Here is a 19,726-nt window from a genome sequence, read left to right as displayed (position 1 = left end):
TAGCTGTTTTTCTTGTGAAAATGCTTTTGTTTGTTTTTTACTATTTTGCTGCAGTCATCTTGGGCACTTTCAAAGGATATACAAATGTGGGGTGCCTTAATCTTGCTGTTTAACTTTTATAACTTTATGATCATTTCTCTGGCAAAAGATGAAATCGGTCCTCTCGATAATGATGAGAAACTTGAGGTTCAAAAGCCATGTGGGTCACACTACAAACTTTATTTAAGCACTGTGATAAATGTCACAGACATTTTTATGGGCTACATATAATTGATATTCCCTGTGGATCAATTGCTTCTCTTCTTTGAAAGGTTGACAAGCCGACTGGTTCATTCATCCAATCAGACTTTTCTTCAACAAAAACAGTTTTGGATTCAGTTAAATTCCACCTAGAAGTTCCCCATTATTTGCTTTCACTCATTACAAACAAAAGGATGCATTCTGTCCTCAGTCCTATGTTCTAACTCAGGCTTGTTTGCTAAGCAGGCATCTGTGAGCCCAATATGAAGAAGCAATACTAGGCATGGGAGACTGGAGAATTGCAGAATATTGGAGATGGCCACATGCCTCTGGGTTCATTATTATTAGTTCAGTTTCCCCACAAGCATCCCTCCCATGAATATTTGATAAAGGCTGAGAAGGTCACTACAACTTATTTACTCTCCATATGGCATTTCTGCATTTCCCTGCTCTATGTGCGTGTATGTGTGTGTGAGCAAGAGATTTGCCAACGTTTTCTCTTTTCCACTCATTAACTGAGAAAAAGAAAAATGAAAGAAGTATCTTATTTTTGCTTGCAGGTGAGGAGCCACATGTACTATGATTTTTTTTTAATTCCAAACTTTCCCATGGCTTGCAGTTGTGTGTTTGGATCATTAAAAGGAGCAAATTAGGGAATTATGCTTTTTAAATGTCTTATATGTTCTTTTCCCAGTATAAGAGCTTAAACCAGCTCCATTCAACAGACAAAAGACTTGCTGGTACAGCTGTATTTACACTGAGGTACTTGATGGCACAGCTATGTCAGATGGGGTAATCCCCCATCCTCCCCCAATGCTTTACCAGGCCGATAAAACTTTGTAGTGCAGGCTAACCCCATGATAGCACTAATGCTGAAACTAGGTGTGTGGGATTAAACAGGTGTAGGTGGATTACAGTTCTTTTAATGTAATAACTATAGTTTATGGTTCTATTCTGTTTGTTTAATTAAGGATCTCAGTGCTTTATAGACACATATTGAACCCAGCCAGAGCTGTGGGAGGTAGTGAAGTTCTATTTGTATAATTATTACATGGAAGAGAACACATGGATATAGAGAAATAAAGTACTAGAAACACAGGATTAGAAGGACCTCTTCTAGTCTAGCTACCTTCACAGATGCACTGTTCCTAAATGATCCCAAACAAATACTTATAAACAGCGTTCCCTCTAAGGGCAACTATATCCTGTGCCCCAAAGTCATCTCGGTACTATAAGGACAGACATAGCTGTTAACTTTAAAAAGGGAGGAGAAGCTGCTGCTCAAGAACATGCATTACCTATCATGATCTAACTGGTGCATGGACATGTCCTTTAGCAATGTCTTTTCCTGGAATGTACAGGCATGGGAAGGGAGTCCAGTCTTTGTAAGGCTTTGTAAGTCTTTGTAAAGAGAACCAATACCCAAGAAGTCATCAGAATCCTTAGCACCTGCCAAAATCAAGGGGACCTGAGGGCAATCAGTGCCTCTCAAGGAGTGCTTAACATTGAGCAGGTCAAAGTCCTCAACTTTCAGGCTTTTTAGGGAGGCTGTCAGCTGCATGCTGCAAAATGAGGGGCTGCACATTAGGGGTGTGCAAAACAAGCTCTATTCAATTCAGATTTGGCCCAGATCAGGAACAGTGATTTGATTCATTGATTCGGATTACTGTCCCTGATTCGATTCGGCTGAAGATTCAATTCTGATTTGGAGAATCAGCAATTCGGACACAGACACAGCTTTAAAAGTTTTTTCTACATACCTTGAGGTAGCAGGTGTGGCTTGTGAATGCTGTGATGCTGGGGTACATGGAGCATCCCACAGGAATGCGGGGGGCCCTCCACATGCTTGGCAGCAAACCCGGAAGTGGACCAGGGAGCACGGGGGGGGGACCCCCCAGTTCAGCGATCGCCTGTAGGGGGACCCCTGAGTGCCCCCCCAGACCCAGGAGGCACCAGTCACAGAGCCAAGGAGGCACAGGGGGGCCCCCAGTGGGCTCCCCAGTGGACCTGGAAGCGGACCAGAAGTGCTTCTCATCCACTTCCGGGTCTGCTGCCGAGTGCACTGGGGAGCCCTCCGTGCTTCTGTGGGACACTCCATGCACCCCAGCATTGCAGCATACATGAGCCCCTGCTACCTAGAGGTATGTAGAAAAACGTTTAAAGCTGTGTCTATGTCCGAATCGCTGAATCTTTCCGAATCTCTCCAAATAAATTCAGAGAGATTAAAGAGTCCTCTTTTTCAATTCAGATTCAGAGATTCGGCAACTGAATTGGGCTGAATCTCCACCAGATCACATCAGGGACCGAAGCTTCACACAGACTTACTGAACACTCTGTTGCTCCTCTAAGCCACACATCATGCATGTACCAGGTTTTCTATTCATCCATCCATTTATCCATCCCCCCCCCCCATTACAAGTTCCCTGCCTGAAACCTTCCCAGCCTTATCATTTCAATGGCCCCAATCCAAACTCTCCCTTCAGCTAGGGTTCTTATGCACACTCCTTCCCTCAGCACCATTAAATCTTCTCTCAACAGGGGGTCTGTGGGCCCTTATTCCCCCTCTGTGGTCGCACAGGTTGTCTCCCACCCACCCCACTCCCAGCCACATTCTCACTCTTTTTGCAGCTGCTCTGCATGCACTTGCTTGCCCTCAGCCTTTCTCCCCCTCCATGTATGCCAAGATCTATTCTTCCTTTGTTGTATAACTTGTAACAGCCAGAGCATGGGCAGTCAAATTCATGGGTTAGGGCCAAGGCTAAGAGATAGAATAAAAACATCTATATAGATCTGGAGAAGGCTGAGAATAACAATCTGAGGTCTCTCCAGTGAACAACCATTGCCTGATTGCAGAAGATTCAGTATTGGGACCTCATCTTCCTCAACAAGTCAGCTAGGATAACCACTCCACTGGGGTGAAGGGCCAACAGAAATGGCTTGGCCATCAGGAGCTTCCTATTGCAAGGTTCTAATCCAGACTGGTTTTCAGTAACCCTGACATGACCTTTCTGTGTATTTTCTCTTATAAAACTGGGAAGAAATGAGACAGGCATACTGTTGTGCTGGAAGACAATAATAAATTACATCAGTCAGTTCTTTGATCAATAGAGAATTGCAGAAGAGTTTGGAACTAGCTGTGTGGCAGTGCACTTTTTTTTAGCAACTACTTTGCTGTATCAACACACTATAGTGAGGGAACTTGTCACTAAGGCAATGTAGTGGTGACATCATGGTTTGTGCCTGCCACAACCAATGCTACATCGCTGTAGTGTGTTGCTGTGGCAACGTAGCACCTTATGTAGATGATGCGCCCAATGAGTACAGATGTCAGGGTGGGAAATAGCAGGGGGAGTCTTCAGACTCTGCACTATATATGTTTCTGAAAGTGTTCCTCATGGTCCCCAAGTCAAAAGTGTTAAGCATGTCCTAATGGATCTTGACTGCTTTAAAGAACAAAGTTAGGCACCAGTTGTTTTTAGCATCTTTCCCTTAAATGCACCACACAGACCTTTGTCTCACTGTTTCTTTGCATTCCCCCAGTTGTCCATACCCACCTTTATGTATTGTTTAGGCTGTAAGTTCTTTGGAGAAGGGACAGACTATTTGTTCTATTTGTACAGCACCTAGCACAATGGGGTCCTGATCCATGATTGGGGGTACTGAGTCACTACTACAATACAAATAAAAATGAAATGAGAAATAAAAGAAACCAATATCATCATCGTTATTATCTCTGTGCCATCAGGTGCATAAAGCAGAAGATATTGGGTGCAGGCTTTTAATAAATGGTGGTTGTTTTAATAAATTTAAACATGATCAGTAGATTCTCCTAAGGGAATTAATCACAGAGAATAAACATGATTAATAGGAGAATTTATCTGGACAAAACAGATGGTGAAGCAAAGCCTCACACTTGTTTTATGTATTGAAACACAAAGCAAAACAGCTCATATTTGGTGATAAGAGACTGAGATATATTAAGTCAAAACTCTCATTGATTCTGTGGCTTGCTTTGTGTGTCTGTTTATCTCATTTACCTTTTCTTCACTAGGAAAAGGTTTGTTCTTACCTTGCATGAGCTAGCATATGAAAACTAGTGCATGGTTAAACTACTGAAGGCAGGTAGTGCCTTATATTGAGACACTCCTGGGCTGAATCCAGTCCTTTGCAATCATATGCAGCCGCACAATGAACACAAGGACACCCACTCCAACCCCCATGCACTATAATGAGCTATAGGAAGTGAAAAGAAGAGACAACAATGGTCATGCTTGGACCCCCTGCAGAGGCAGGGAACTTGCTCGGGTGATCCTAAGGAGAAGAGTGCATTCTAACACAGAGGAAGAGGAGGAAACCCCAACCATGCTTAGTAGCCTGACCTGGGGAGGAAATTTCAACCTGACTCCAAATCTGACAAATGCTTTCAACTCTGAGTACGTGGGCAGGACTTACTGGCTAAGTACTACAGAGGTTTCTCAGAGCTACTAGAAGAACCAGTACACTCATACTCATCACTCACTGGTAGCTGTGGCCAATGTCAAATGCTTCAGAGAAAGAAGCCCCCCGCCCCCCCACCACATCCAATCATGTAACCTTGGAAGTAAAACAGAAGAAACATCTTTTCTGGAATCCACATATACAAAATGCTCCTGATGTTCCCTTTGATTGCAGAATTCTCCTTCTAGGGTATAATGGAGAGCTTTGCTTGCCATCTTTACTTTTCCTTCATTACTTATTGTTAGTCCCAGGCCTGAATCACTCAGCAAATGCTTTCTAAGAAAACGCCAGCACCACAAAGAGAGCCAGAGTATAGCTGCCACTACAATTTGTACAGGGATAAGGAAAGTATCAACAGCTTCTCTGGGAAACTGAGCTCATGACTTCGTACACTAGGGTGTGAAATTCAAGGACCTTGCCTCAGAATGTAGCTCTTCCTGTTTGCAGACTAAATGAGGATTTACATGCAGTAGGGTGACAACAATACTGATCCCATAGTCTTTCTCTCAATTCCCTACTTCCACAGTGTTCCCAGTGGTTCACTACCTGGGTATGGACTGTCAGGCCTTTTGATGTGCCGTTTCCAATTGTGGGCCAAAGCCCACCAAGTAGAGCTATAAGCCCCCTTCGATGAGGGGACCATTAAGGACACATTACTGATCACTTGGGATAACTAAAAAAAACCTCCGAAATCGGGATGGGGGTGAAGGTTCAACATGAATGCACTAGGGGGGGATCCTGACACCAAATTTTACTCCTCTTTTCTTTCACATACTCCTGTGTGTTTTCCTGATGAATCAAGTATATAGTGAATACCTGATTCAGCTCCACTGCTGTTCATGGAAATGTTTTCATTGCCTTTACATAGCCTTGGATCAGTCCCTAAATGCACTGCATGAAATAACCTAATCTGAATTCCATACTTCCATATTTATATCAGTACACTGAAATAAACAATCAGGATAATACAAATTGTGGTTTATTGATTCAGCGGCATCTGTTGCTTTCAAAGGGTTTGCAACAGTGTCATGTATTAGATTTCCTTAGGCATGGGAGTCCTTAGTTATTAAAAGACGTAAAACCAAGACTTTTAAAATCAGTTTTCTGTCCTCTGTATAGTATTTGGTCACATGGTTTATTTACATTCTATTTATATGTGGTTTATAATGAATTAATAGATCCTATCAGGCAGGATAGATCAGTGCTTAGGGAACTGTCTTCACTGGTTAGTAATGAGCCCACATGCAAAAGTTGAGGTGACATAGCTTTGCTTCCTTTGATGTCAGTAAGGGAGTTGCCACTGGCTTTAGTGGGTGCAGTTAGACCAGCACTGAGTGCCTTTGAAAATTCTGCCCTCATCTTGCCTCATGATGTCTCCATATGAAAGAAGTGCCTCCCATATGGGTCACAATTTGATGGGGATATTAGATGTCACTGAGATGAGGGACCATATTTCAGACTCTACAATGACTTCTGGGGGTTTTATTTTTTTCTTTAGAAACATACCACACAATTACTCATTACAAGTTGTCTGCATTGGGCACCGATGAATTAATTTCTTTTCCTCAAACTTCGTGCTTTAATATTGAATTAAATGAAAAAAGTAATTAAATACCAGATAACTGTGACAAGGCTAAATTTCTCTGGCCAATATTTGCTCACTGGGAAGAACTGTTGAAGGGAAAGAATTATTCATTTCCAAAGTGTCCTCATTTCTAGTATTTAATTAAGTGATGTTCCAAATGATATCCTATCTTTACAGTAGAATGGAAAAGCTTTCCTCAACTCATTGTTTTGAGTATTTCAGCTAATTAGAGAAGCAGCACTTTTATGTAGCAAGTATTATCTAATGATGTAGGATCTAATCCCTGTTTTATATTTGGAAGAGGAGAAGAGAGGCTGGTGGAGAAAGAAATGTTTAAATAAACAGCAAATAATAAGTACAGATCCTCAAAGGTAGTTTTTATTCATTAAGCAGAAGTTCATCCTGAGATGGTGCGTAGATGCTCTGTCTCTGACTGTCCTCCAGGGATTGCTGGGCCTGCAATGAAGTCATGGCTGAACATTTTTGCCAGTATATGAAGAGCACTGTGCACACAGGCTGTAGAATAGCTCAGAAACATCTAATGGAAAAAATACCAGTGTTTAGGCTTTGGGGAAAAGTAAACTAGGACAGTTCAAAGGCATTTAAATGATGAGGATGAAGATAACCCTCTCTCATGAAAAAGGCACAGAAGAAGAGAAATGATGTTGCTTGGGTTCAGTTTTGCCCCATGAGCTCATTGTACAGGCTCTGCTGGCACAAAGGAGCCATAGAGAAGGTCTAAGATGATGTACTGAAAATCAGGGTGAAATTACACATTACACTTAGACTATACTAAAGGCACTTAAAATATGAGCATCTGCAGTTTAAAAACTCTAAGTCATGCTAAATGCCCTTTGAGCATCTCACTTCAGGCAGGGCCAGCTCTAGGGAGATAGGGGAGGAGGGGCTATAGCTACCCCAAAATTCACCTTAGCCCCCTCTGTAGCCACTCCTCCCAGTGCTGCTCCTGTCCAAGCCCCCCACCTCCCCGCCAGGATGCCCACCCCGCTTAGCTGAGCCCACCCTACTCCTGCTTCTGCCCACAGCCTACAGGGGTGTGGCACTCCCTGCATGGCTTGACCTGGCCCATGGGGCCCATGTCCCACCTTTGTCTGCAAAGCCCCCCAATTTTTTGTCTAGCCCATGTCAGCTTCTGCACCAGGGAGAGGTTGACACTGCCCCTGGCTTCAGGCAAGGGCTCACTCTGGGCTATGCTATCTAGAGCTGTGTGTAGATGAAATGAGAGCCGTGTGTGTACAACACTTTAAAGCGGGCTAAATGCTTTTGCATTGCTTTAATGGTGTTTGTGTTTGCAGGCCTTGGTGGCATGTTACGCATTAATTCCAGCCGCTGTAGGAAATTTGGCAGCATAATGTGCCTTAAATGACTTGGGGCACAGCAAACTAATACTCCTTTGAGAAGCTTTAGTTTGCTGTCCCTGCAGCTGCGGAGCCAAGCACCAGGCTCCATGCAGCTCAGGGGCTCTATAGGAAGCCCTGCAGGCAGCCTAACAGCAGCCTGGGAAAGCAGGCTCTGCCCAAGAAAAGCAGCGAGCCTGATCTTCCCCTCTCCAGAGCCTGCCTGCCTGAGCTGCGTGGGGGCCTGGTGCTTCCCTCGGCGGCTGCAGTGCCCCCTGGACCACCCAAGCCAGGTGTCTGCGGGTGGATGCCACCTGGGGGGGGGCACTGCCCCAGGGACCACTCCACCTGCCGTCAGCTTGCCCTACCCTCTCTGCCGGAGAGCCAGTTAAGTCAGTGGGGTGTGTGTGTGACACAGGGGTTTAACCAGCCCTAAATTGAAGCCGTGTTTTTTAAAACCTACTGCTTCAATTTAAGGCCCCCATTTCATCTACACATACCCCAGTCTATTCCGCAGAGATACAATGAGCAATTTGCAGCCCTCCAGGATCCTAGGATGCACCACTCCCATGCCCTTCCCCCCACCCAGAGCAAGGAACACCACCCCGCTCAAAACAGGGATAGACCCCAGATTCCCATGAGCACTCATGTGCAGGGGCACAAGTTTCCCATGGGACAAATAACAGCAGCCCATATTTGTGCTGCTGCTATTTGTCCCTAGGCATGCCCCTGCATGTGCACTTTAGAGCAAAGTAACCTAGGTGGGGTACGGGAAGCTGGGAGCAGCAACTTTGCTAACCCCAGCAGCCTTACCTGAGATCCTGGGTGCCTCCCAGGGCAGCAGCAGCACTGAGCCAGCCATTGGGAGCCTGGATAGCAGCCAGAACATGGCTCTGGCAGGCCAGGCTCCCTTTCTGGTGGCACACACTGCTGCTGTGTTTGCCACACTGATGTTTCCATTGGCTTTTTTTTTTGATACCAGGATCTCCTGGTGTAACCCGCCCTCCCCCCCCCGTGCTACAGATTAACAGTGTGGCAAATGGGGGCACATGCTCTGAGTGCCACAAACCGCATGTGCATGCTCATTGGGATGTCTCCCCAAGTGTCCTTGCTCTTAGCTATGCTCCTGTTTCCCTGCCCTGTAGTGGCAAGTCTCCTCTGCAGGCAAGAAACAATATTACCCCTTAATGCGCGACTGCTCACAGCACATTCTAATTTCAACAAGCTTAACATGCCACAGATTTAGAATGGTTTAAGGGTAATGTGTAACTTCACCCTCAGGGGTACCCACTCCTTGAGCAAATCTCCAGCAGAGATTGCATTTCAGCACAGGCTGGATGTGTCAGGTTAAGTAGGAGATGGTTGGAGGTATGGCCAAGATGGCTGTGCTGTGGCAATTCTGCATTGCCCAAAGTCTCAGAGATACTGCAGCAATGTGGTTGAAGGTTAAAACAAGCCCTTGAGATTTCTTTAGACCATACTAAGGATGAAGATATCCTTTAGCAGCCCTTTAGCAGGTGAGCACAATCTGTCTCCCCTGGTTCCCTGTGGCTCTAGGGCTGTCACAGGGATAGAAGGGCTCCAAAATGGGAATGCTTTGTGCATTGCATTATCTGCCTTTCATCTTTTTCAGAACTGTGTCCTGGCACAAAGGACGGGGACAGTTACCAATGCCCTGTGCTCATAGGCAACTAAGGAACAGTGTCAGTACCATTGTTTTCATTTGCACTGGTTGAAATAATCCCCTTGAATCCACCAGGACACAGTGGTGCTTAAGGAACACCCTTTACTGGCCAGCAATTAGTCCACTGATGGCAACAGCCCAGAGTGGGCACTGGGCCATTTGGCAGTGCTGTACAGGCTGCTGGCCCACTGAAACACACAGAGGTGGGTGCCAGGGACACCCACTGGCAGTGACATTACTGAACAGGCTGTGTAATCAGAGTCACAATAGAATTGCTGCCAGCAATTTGTGGGGACACTTAATGAGGTTGCTGTTTTGGCTCTGATCATGAACTCTGACCCCTGGGCATTGCAGGCATGCACAGCACCATGCAACAGCTGTGGGCAGTAATTCCCATTTGCCTCCAATGCCATAAGTTGCAGTGCACTTCACTGTAGTGTGCTTGGATTTCAGCAAGGCTTTTGGCAAGGTCCCACATCACTTTCTCATAAAAAAGCCCCAGAGAAATGTGGGCTAGACAGAACTGCTGCAAGGTGGATAGATAACTGGCTTAATAGCTATAAGCAAAGGGTAATTATTCACAGATCCATGTCAGAATGGCAGGAGGTTTCGAGTGGAGTCCTATAGGGGCCTGTCCTGTGCCCAGTGCTGCTCAATCTGTTTATTAATGATTTTGATACTGGAATAAAGAGCTTCCTGAGCAAGTTTGCAGACAAAATGAAATTGGAAAGGATTTCAAACACACTAGAGGATGGGAGTAGAATTTAGAAGGATCTTGATAGATTGTCTTAAAATAGACTCAGATGGACGCAGCTGTGAATATTTACATGACTAAGTTAAGAGCAAGTTATCCCGTACATTCCTGCTATAGGGCTTACATCTTTCTCTGTGGCTGGCAACTGGGGGAAACAAGGTGCTGTGTCAGAAGAACCATGGGGCCATCTGACAGCTGCTGTGTTACCATGCATGTTCCAAAGAAAGGCAGTGTGGTGTGCAGGCTTAACATAACCAAACCAAAGGCCTTGGGGTCAGACTTTATATTAAGGTTCCTTTATAAAGGGTTAATAAATGGTGAGCAGGTATTTTTATAAAAGTTTAATCAAAATCCCACAGTTAGCTTGTAACCATGGCTTATGTCTCTCTCTATCACCTGCTGCTTCTGTGTTTATAACCATCTATAACACATACTGCTCATGTCATTAACATACTTGAAACATCTATCAATCATTTATGAGCCATTTATAAGCCATTTGATAAATGGAACCTTAATATAAAGCATGGCTGACTCCTACATATTGGAAAGAAGAATGAATTTAAACATCTTTCCTTCACAACCTTTAATAGCCCAGGACTTTCACGCTAAAGGAAATCTAACATGCAGTGCTCTTCAGAAGCTGAAATAGACATAGAACAAAGGTGGCAAGTTGGAAGCACTGGATCCAGCAAGTGAAAATACATGTGAGAGATGGAGACATAAGTTTGGAAGTATAGAATTCAGGTTAGGTTATTTCATACATTTAGGGACTGGTCCAATCTGGAGTTCTGACTGGGCATGGGCAGTGGGGATGTTTTTCTACAGATTGGGCACATCCACACATGATATTAGTGAGCCTGAATAAATTGCGGCACAGTTTGTGCTGGAATTTATTGTTCCCGGGCACAGTGTCTTTATGTGCCCCCTGGACTGCAGCATGTTGAGCCGGGGTGGAGCTGGCAAGGGATCGGGGCGCGGGGGGGAGTCAGCCTGCCAGCATGTTGCTTTTCCACCCTGGCTCAATATGCTGTGGAGGGGCTGGGGCACAAGAGTAAACAGTGTGGCAAGCAGCCCCCACACTGTAACACCCTTGTGCCTCAGCTACCTCCGGTCACTGTCTACATATGCATTTGAGTGCACGTAAGTACTTCACTGTAGGATAGTACTTGTGTCAGGTATAACTATCCTACAGCAAAGTTAATAAGTTTAGTGTACCCTAAGAGCGTCACATGTGTAGATGGTGATAATTTACTGTGGAGCTAATTAGGCAACTGCAGTAAAACACACAAGTAGATTCACCCATTGATACATCAAGGATATTTTAGGGCAGTGCAAAATTCTGGGGCTGTGTCCCTGAGGACACCTTGAAACAGGATTTTGTCCTGAAGTTGAAATATTGGTCCCAGATTGAAACCACACAGTGTCTGGAATGGTAGCACTATAGCCACGTTCCCACAGTGCCCAGACCAATTAATTCTGCAACCTCAGTGACACACTGTGGTGGCTGCATTAAAATGAATTAGAAAAAAATGTAAAGCTTCCAGCTCTGGACATCTCCAGACAACCTCAAAGTTGGTTGTATTAGACATTTTCTTAAGTATAAGCTGGAAATTCCTGCTGGAATGAAGGCTTCCTTGCAGGGAGCCAGGTAGGGTGGGGGAGTAGGAATCTTTGCTGCTAGATACAACAGAGCTGCTCCCTGCCACTCAGTTTAATCACCCAAGCCAGCCTTCTGGATGCTATTGCTAAATTTCATTTGACCTGATTACAGTGATGAACAGCTCTAGCCAGCATTGTTAGCTGGGGGGGGGGGGGGGGGGGGGGGGAGCATGGTGCCTCATGTTGCCTCCTCATATACTTCCAATATGTTTTCCCTAGATGCTATATTTTTCTTTAATCAGCCAAACAATTCCCTGTAAATGTCACTTGGACTGGTCAGATTTATCTTTGCCAATAATCTGTGAGAGCGCCTGCTGCTTTCAAGAGGGGAGAAAGCTGTGCCATTTCCCTCCATTATCCCCTTAGGAAGAGCGACTGGTCAAGTTGTTTGTCTGGAGGTTGTGTTGTCACAATGGAGAGGGCAAGAAGGGCCATGTATATTCCCAGAAGGCTCCTGCTACCCAAGGGGAGGAAAGGGCTAAGCAGTCACCCCTTATAAATCCCTACTGTCCAGAGGAGGAGCTATTTCCGATTCAGGATTACTGAAGAGAAGGGGAACAGGTATCTGTCCTGAATATTCAGAGGAAGGGGGAAATGTATGACTTTCCTTTTTGTGCCATTCCTTCTTTCAAGAGGTTCTTCTTGCGGGAAGGGGGAAAAACACAACGACCAGTTGGGAAGTGTCACAGGCAAAGCTGTGAAAGAGAAGACAGTGAAGTGGGCTCTGTGGATCTGTACAAAAGTTTGATTCACCGGTCTAACATAAATCAATTAAGTGCACAATCACCCAGGCCTATCTTAGACCAGGTTCTGCCATTTTTAAACCAGTCCATGTGCGCCAAATTTCTGTTCTGTTATGGGGCAGACTGGTTTCCGGTCACTTATACCAGTAAAACTGTAATGTCTGTACCTGGCCTGTGTGTTTTGGTTTGGGCAGGGATAGAGATCTGGCAATGGGGGACAGATAGAGGGCAATGGTGAGTGTGGAGGATTGTCAGAGAGATTGTGACAGAGCCTGGAAAAGTTCAACTGGTTTAGCTCAGCTTTGACAATGCATCAGTGTGTTGGCATATTGATGTGACAGAGCACAGAGCTAGGGAGGGTCCCCTGTTATAATCTTCAGATTGGAATAAACCAAAAGTTTGTAGGGATTCCTATTCAGAGTTGAATATTTCTGCCCTGAGTCTTGTCTACTCAAGAGTCCAGTCAAAAGCACCCCCAGAAAATGAAAGGAGTGTTGCTGAGGTTCCACTTTATCCCACAGTGATCCCAAGTCTTATGCTGCCTTTCTGCACAGAGCTAAATTTCACCCCTAGGTAAGGCAGAAATTTGTCAGATTAACATTGACTCTGGCTTTCTGTGTAGTGAAAGAGTATTACTGGGATTGACCTCAGTAAAGATGATCCCACTGGATGCAGTTATACAGTCAGGAAAAAGGAAGCCAGACCATGTTTAAGGCACCTTTTCTAGCCCCCTCCCTATGTAAGGTGAGCACGATGGATCCTGAAGAGGGCTGCTCAGTTTCAGTTATAGCTTATGAATTGCACTGCTGACTCCAAGGGCTAGATGGCCTTCTTGTAACTGCCACCTTTGTGCCAGTTCATGACTAGGAGTTTCCAAACCTCACAATCCTACTCCTGTTGCCACTGGCTGGTCACCAAAGGACTTGAAGAATATACTGGAAAAGCAATTTCCATGGAAGATTCCTGTGTGTGTGTGATTTTATTTATGGTGAAGAAGCTGCTGTTCATCCATATGGTTCTTGACAGAATGGGACCTTGATCCAATGGCAAGGAGGCCAAGACAACTGGAGATCTTGTTCCACTGCAGCCTTCCCCTGCCTTCACAGCTGTTGAGATTCTAATGTTCTCTATCTGCTCCTTTATTGAGGACTTGTAGACCCATGACTGGGGCTGGGCACACTTATTATAATGGCAACCTGTATTCACCATGTCACAGCACCATCAAGGGGTATATGTAGCTTTTAAGGAGGGAAGACATTGTCATCTGCTGTCCCCACAACATCCTGGTGGTGCTGCCACTGCTTGGTCTGTGACTGCTTATTTGTAAGAGTTACTCCTACCTATTTTGCCGCTAACTTCCTCTGAAGGTTATTCCACTATCCATCATCTGTGGACATGTTGGGTAGTGGTACAACTCTACTGCCAAATCAGTGAAGACACACAATCAATTTTGGGATCTGAAACATTGGGATCTTCATGGACATAATAGTGAATGCTCAGAGCGCCTCACTGAAGTCATAGCTTGAGAACTCAGGCAAAAAAACACTGATGTTGCTGCACTGAGAAACCAGGCGAATGGGAGATGGGCAGCTTAAAGAAGGAGGAGGTGGCTATACCTTCTTCTGGAAGAGTAAACAGGAAGGAGAATGCTAGCTTCACAGAGTTGGTTTTGCCATCAAGAATGAACTCATAAACCAACTCAATGACTTCCCTATTGGAGCTAATAAATGTCTCATGACTCTCCATCTTAAATTGGCAGGGAGCCAATATGCCACTGTCATCAGCACATTTGCCCCAACTCTTTATGCTGCTGCTGAAAAAAGGAGGAATTCTATGTGAACTTTGACCAAGTCCTTTACAGCATTCCAGAGGGAGACAGACCTATTCTTCTTGGTGATTTCAACACTAGAGTTGGAGGGGACTCAAACCTCTGGAATGGAACCAATGGCAAGGAAGGAATAGGAAAGGTCAACTCCAACAGCATTCTGCTTTTGACCAAATGCATGGAAAACGGACTCACCTTCACCAACACCCTGTTCCACAAGAAAAACAGGCAGAAGATATCATGGCAACACCCATGATCCAAGCATTGGCATTTGATTGATTCTGTCATTGTTTGTACCTGGGACTGCAAGGATGTCCACACCATCCAAGCTATGCGAGGAGCTGATGATTACTGGACTGATTACCGACTCATCTGCTCAGTTATGTCATTCAAACTGGTTCCAAAACAATGACTACAACAAAAGTAATGCTGACGGAAGATCAACGTCAAAGGACTTAAGGACCCAATCAAGCGAGACCTCTTCCACCAATGCTCAACAAAAAAATGAGTGAATTCTAATCAACAACAATGGGAGACTGTCAGCAGCACTTGGGTGCCTTCCAGTCCACCATCAATCAGCACCTGTGAAGAGACACTTAGATTCTCTAAAAGGAAACACCAAGACTGGTTTGATGAGAATGATTGGGAGATCCAAGAATCAATGCAAGGCCTTTTGTGCTCGGCAAAATGATATCAACTCCAAGCAAAAGAAATTGAATCACAACAAACCAAGGCAAAGGTCCAGAGGAGGATCTGAGATATCTAGAACAGATGGTGGGAAGACAAGGCAAAGGAGATTCTGCATCTTGCTGACATCCACAATATGCATGTTTTTTTTTCAGTGCCACCAAAGCCATCTATGGGCTGAGCACTCAGGAAAAGAGAGCCATCAATGCATGTTCAAAGGAGTATTTTGAAGACCTTTTTTAATTGAGAGTCCATTGTTGATGTGAGTGTTCTTAACTCCATCCCACATCACCCAGTCAGAAACTCTCAGAATCCCTCGAACTCTTGATGAGGTGAAGAAAGCTGTCAAGCAACTGAAGAATGACAAAGCATAGATTCATAGATTCATAGATGCTAGGGTTGGAAGGGACCTCAATAGATCATCGAGTCCGACCCCCTGCATAGGCAGGAAAGAGTGCTGGGTTCAGATGACCCCAGGTAGATGCTTATCTAACCTCCTCTTGAAGACCCTCAGGGTAGGGGAGAGCACCACCTCCCTTGGGACCCCATTCCAGACCTTGGCCACTCGAACTGTGAAGAAGTTCTTCCTAATGTCTAGCCTAAATCTGCCCTCTGCTAGCTTGTGGCCATTATTTCTTGTAACCCCCAGGGGCGCCTTGGTGAATAAAACCTCACCAATTCCCTTCTGTACCCCCGTGATGAACTTATAGGCACCCACAAGGTCGCCTCTCAACCTTCTCTTGCGGAGGCTGAAGAGGTCCAGGTGCCCTAGTCTCTCCTCAGAGGGCTTGGCCTGCAAGCCCTCAACCATACGAGTGGCCCTTCTCTGGACCCTCTCCAGGTTATCCACATCCCTCTTGAAACGTGGCACCCAAAACTGCACGCAGTATTCCAACTGCGGTCTGACCAGTGCCCGATAAAGGGGAAGTATCACCTCCTTGGATCTGTTCATCGTGCATCTGCTGATGCACGATAAAGTGCCATTAGCTTTTCTGTTGGCTTCATCACACTGCCGACTCATGTTCATCTTGGAGTCCACTAGGACTCCAAGATCCCTTTCCGCTTCTGTTCCACCAAGCAGATCATTTCCTAGGCAGTAGGTATGCTGGACATTTTTCCTCCCTAGGTGCAGCACTTTGCATCTCTCCTTGTTGAATTGCATTCTGTTGTTTTCCGCCCATATGTTCAACCTATCCAGGTCTGCTTGTAGTTGTTCTCTGCCCTCCGGCGTGTCCACTTCTCCCTACAGTTTTGTGTCATCTGCAAACTTGGACAGAGTACACTTCACTCCCTCGTCCAAGTCGCTGATGAAGATATAGAAGAGTATCAGTCCAAGGACCGAGCCCTGCAGGACCCTACTACCCACACCCTTCCAGGTCGATACCGACCCATCCACTATGACTCTCTGGGTGCGACCCTCTAGCCAATTTGCCACCCACCGGACTGTGTAGTCATCCAAGTCATAGCCTCTTAACTTGTTTACCAGTATGGTGTGGGATACCGTATCGAAGGCCTTCCTGAAGTCTAAGTATACAACATCAACCCTTACTCCTGCATCCAGGCGTTTTGTAAACTGGTCATAAAAAGAGACTAGATTAGTCAGGCAAGATCTACCTGCTACAAACCCATGCTGGTTTCCCCTCAGCATAATTTGTCCTGCTGGGCTCTTGCAAATGTGAACCTTGATAATTTTTCCGAAGACTTTGCCTAGGATGGAGGTGAGACTGAATGGCCTATAGTTGCCTGGGTCCTCCTTCCTCCCCTTTTTGAAAATGGGAACCACATTGGCCCTTTTCCAGTCCTCTGGGACCTGGCCCATGTGCCACAAGTGTTCAAATATTACCGCCAGTGGCTGTGCAATGACATCAGCCAGTGCCTTCAGTACCCTCGGATGGAGCTCATCCGGGCCTGCCGACTTAAGGGCATCCAGTTCCTCCAAGTGACTCTGCACCATCTCAGGGTCTATGCATGGCAGTCTGGTACCTTGCTGCTGCCTCTCTACAATCCCAGTGAGAGCCTTGTCCTGCCCCTCACTTAGGAACACTGAGGCAAAGAACTCGTTGAGGAGTTCAGCCTTGTCCCCCCTGTCCATCACCAATTGCTTCTGCCCATTTAGTAGGGGTCCTATTTCACCCTGGGCCTTCCTTTTACTCCCTATATATCTAAAAAAAAAAATTTTGTTATTCTTTACTTGAGATGCCATCCTCAGCTCCATGGTAGCTTTGGCCCGTCTAACTGCCTGCCTACAAGTGCAAGCAGAGGAGGTATTTTCCTCTTTGGTAATCTGTCCCCGTTTCCACTTTTTATATGCTCCCCTTTTAGTCCGCAGGCTACCCTGGATTTCTCTGGTCAGCCAAGGAAGCCTCCTGGCCCCTTTCCCTCTTTTTCCTTGCATCGGGATCGTCTCCCTCTGTGCCCTAAGGATCATTTCCTTAAGGTACAGCCACCCTTCCTGGGCTCCCATCTCTTCAAAACTCCTACTCTGCAGTGTGTCCTTGACTAATCGCCTGAGTTCATTGAAATCAGCTTTTCTAAAGTCTAGCACTTTCACCCTACTAGTTACCTTTCCCACTCAATGTCTTATGGTGAATTCTATTATTTGGTGATCACTTTCCCCCAGGTGACTACCAATCTGTAGGTCCCCTACCATATCATCCCCCATTGCCAATACCAGGTCCAGTAAGGCATTCCCCCTAGTGGGACCGTGTACCTCCTGTGTCAGGTGGAGGTCCTGTATGCAGGATAGGAACATCTGGAGCTGATAGAATCCACTGAAATCTTTAAGCAGGAGGGACAGGGCTCACATCACAGCTCCATGCTCTCATCTTAAGGTTCTGGAATGATAAGTAAATCCCAGATGACCTTAGGGACACAATGATCATGACAATCTTCAAGAAAGGAGACAGGTCTGACTGTTGAAATCATAGAGGAATCACTTTGCTGTCCACCATAGGAATAATCACTCAGAGAATCCTCCTGAACCATCTTCTTTTACTTTCTGAAGAGCTCTTCCTGAAATCTCAGTGTAGCATAACACCCTTATATTTTTCTTTTAAAATGCATTCCCTCCCCTTTCCCAACCATTTCTGACCTTTTCTCTCTGTCTCTATTCCCTATAGATAAATATAAGTGAGTTAAGACATAGGATAAGCTTCAACTTTTTTATTTTGGTAGCAAGTTGTATTTGTTTTGTTTTGTTTTCTTTCTTTATATTGTATAATTACTATGTTTATATTGAATTTTATGTTCTATATTCCTGTTTTACTGATACTATATAATTTAGGCCTACATATGTAAGTTAGCATAAGTCATCTCAAGTTTCCATGTTATTTGTCAAGTCTCCATCTTGTCCCCATGCCCTGTTGTGTAACCTATGACTCATACCTACCCCTCCTATGTAACCTGGTTCCTGAATGAATGGGGATGAATGAAGGTGCTTGAGAGACAAGGGCAGTAGGTCTAAAAATAGCTCCCTCTGAATGACCGAACCATCAACACCAATACCTGGACCAATGACCCAGCCATTGGGGCCACCCACAGCATTCAAGAAACAAAAGATGAAGCAACCCACCATTGTTCCAAGACTGCACATGCTCAGTAAGAACACCTGGAGCCCTCTGGAACAGGACTGACCTTGCCTGGACAGGCCCTCCCCATAGGAGATCGTAGGTAGTCTGCCCCATAAAAATGGGTAGTGAAGACTGACTCTTTGGAATGCCCTCTCCATCTGGACCGGTACCATGCCACACCACCTATCCACCCAGAGGCTCTGCCGGCAACCCCTCTCTGGACAACACCTGCTGGACAAAGACCCATTTCCAGCCTGGATAGGCAGCTATCACCCCCACCTTCTCTTTAACCAAGGACTTGGACTCTGTTTCTCTTCTGTACCTGGACTCCAACCCTTCTACTGAGTCTCTTTCTCCTGCTGCCATTGTGAGTGCTTGTGTGTGTGTGTGGGAACCAATAACTTCATGGGGCTGTGTAGTGTGTTCTCTATTTAATAAACCTGTTCTTTTGAAACCCTGAGTTGGGTTTTTGTCTGTTTTCTGACTGTTTCCTCCACTTATCTTCCCCCCAAACTCCCAGCTTTCTGGTTCAGTTTCCAGCCCCAAGCTTTTTGCTTTCAGCCTCAGTTTTCAGCCCCAAGCTCTCAGGTTTCTGCCTCAATTTCTTTCTTGGCAGTCTCCTCCTTGCCACTGGGCTTTTTCCCTTGCACCAGTGACATCAAGTAACCCTGTGGCCACTTGACCTTAAATAGCCCCCAAGCCTCAGTTCCTCAGCCCAGCTTCTCTCTAGTCTACTGGTTCTAATCCTGGTTCCAGCAACTTTCACTCCTTACACTTTCTCTCTCACCTTAACCTTCCTTCAGATATCCCAAGTACCCCAAGCACACACATACCTACTGTACCATCCAAGTTAGAAACTCACCTGTGTGTATCTGTAGGTGGGTGATATGTGTGCGTAGTGGTGAATATATATATATATATATGTCATCATGTGTGTGATGTACGAATTAGTGATCCGTGTATGTGTACGGAATGTGTGGGTATTTACAACTGATTGTTGTCTAATTTTTGGTGTGTAGTGTGTATGTGCTTGAATTGGTGATAGGTATGCATGTGCCTAGGCTGGTTCAGATGTGTATGTGCCTGAGTTGGTAGTGTGTGTGTGTGTGTGTGTGTGCGTGTGCG

This window comes from Alligator mississippiensis, chromosome 2 (assembly GCF_030867095.1).
Source record: "Alligator mississippiensis isolate rAllMis1 chromosome 2, rAllMis1, whole genome shotgun sequence".
NCBI lineage: Eukaryota > Metazoa > Chordata > Crocodylia > Alligatoridae > Alligator > Alligator mississippiensis.
The sequence above is the reverse complement of the archived record's forward strand: the minus strand, read 5'-3'. Positions refer to the sequence as shown.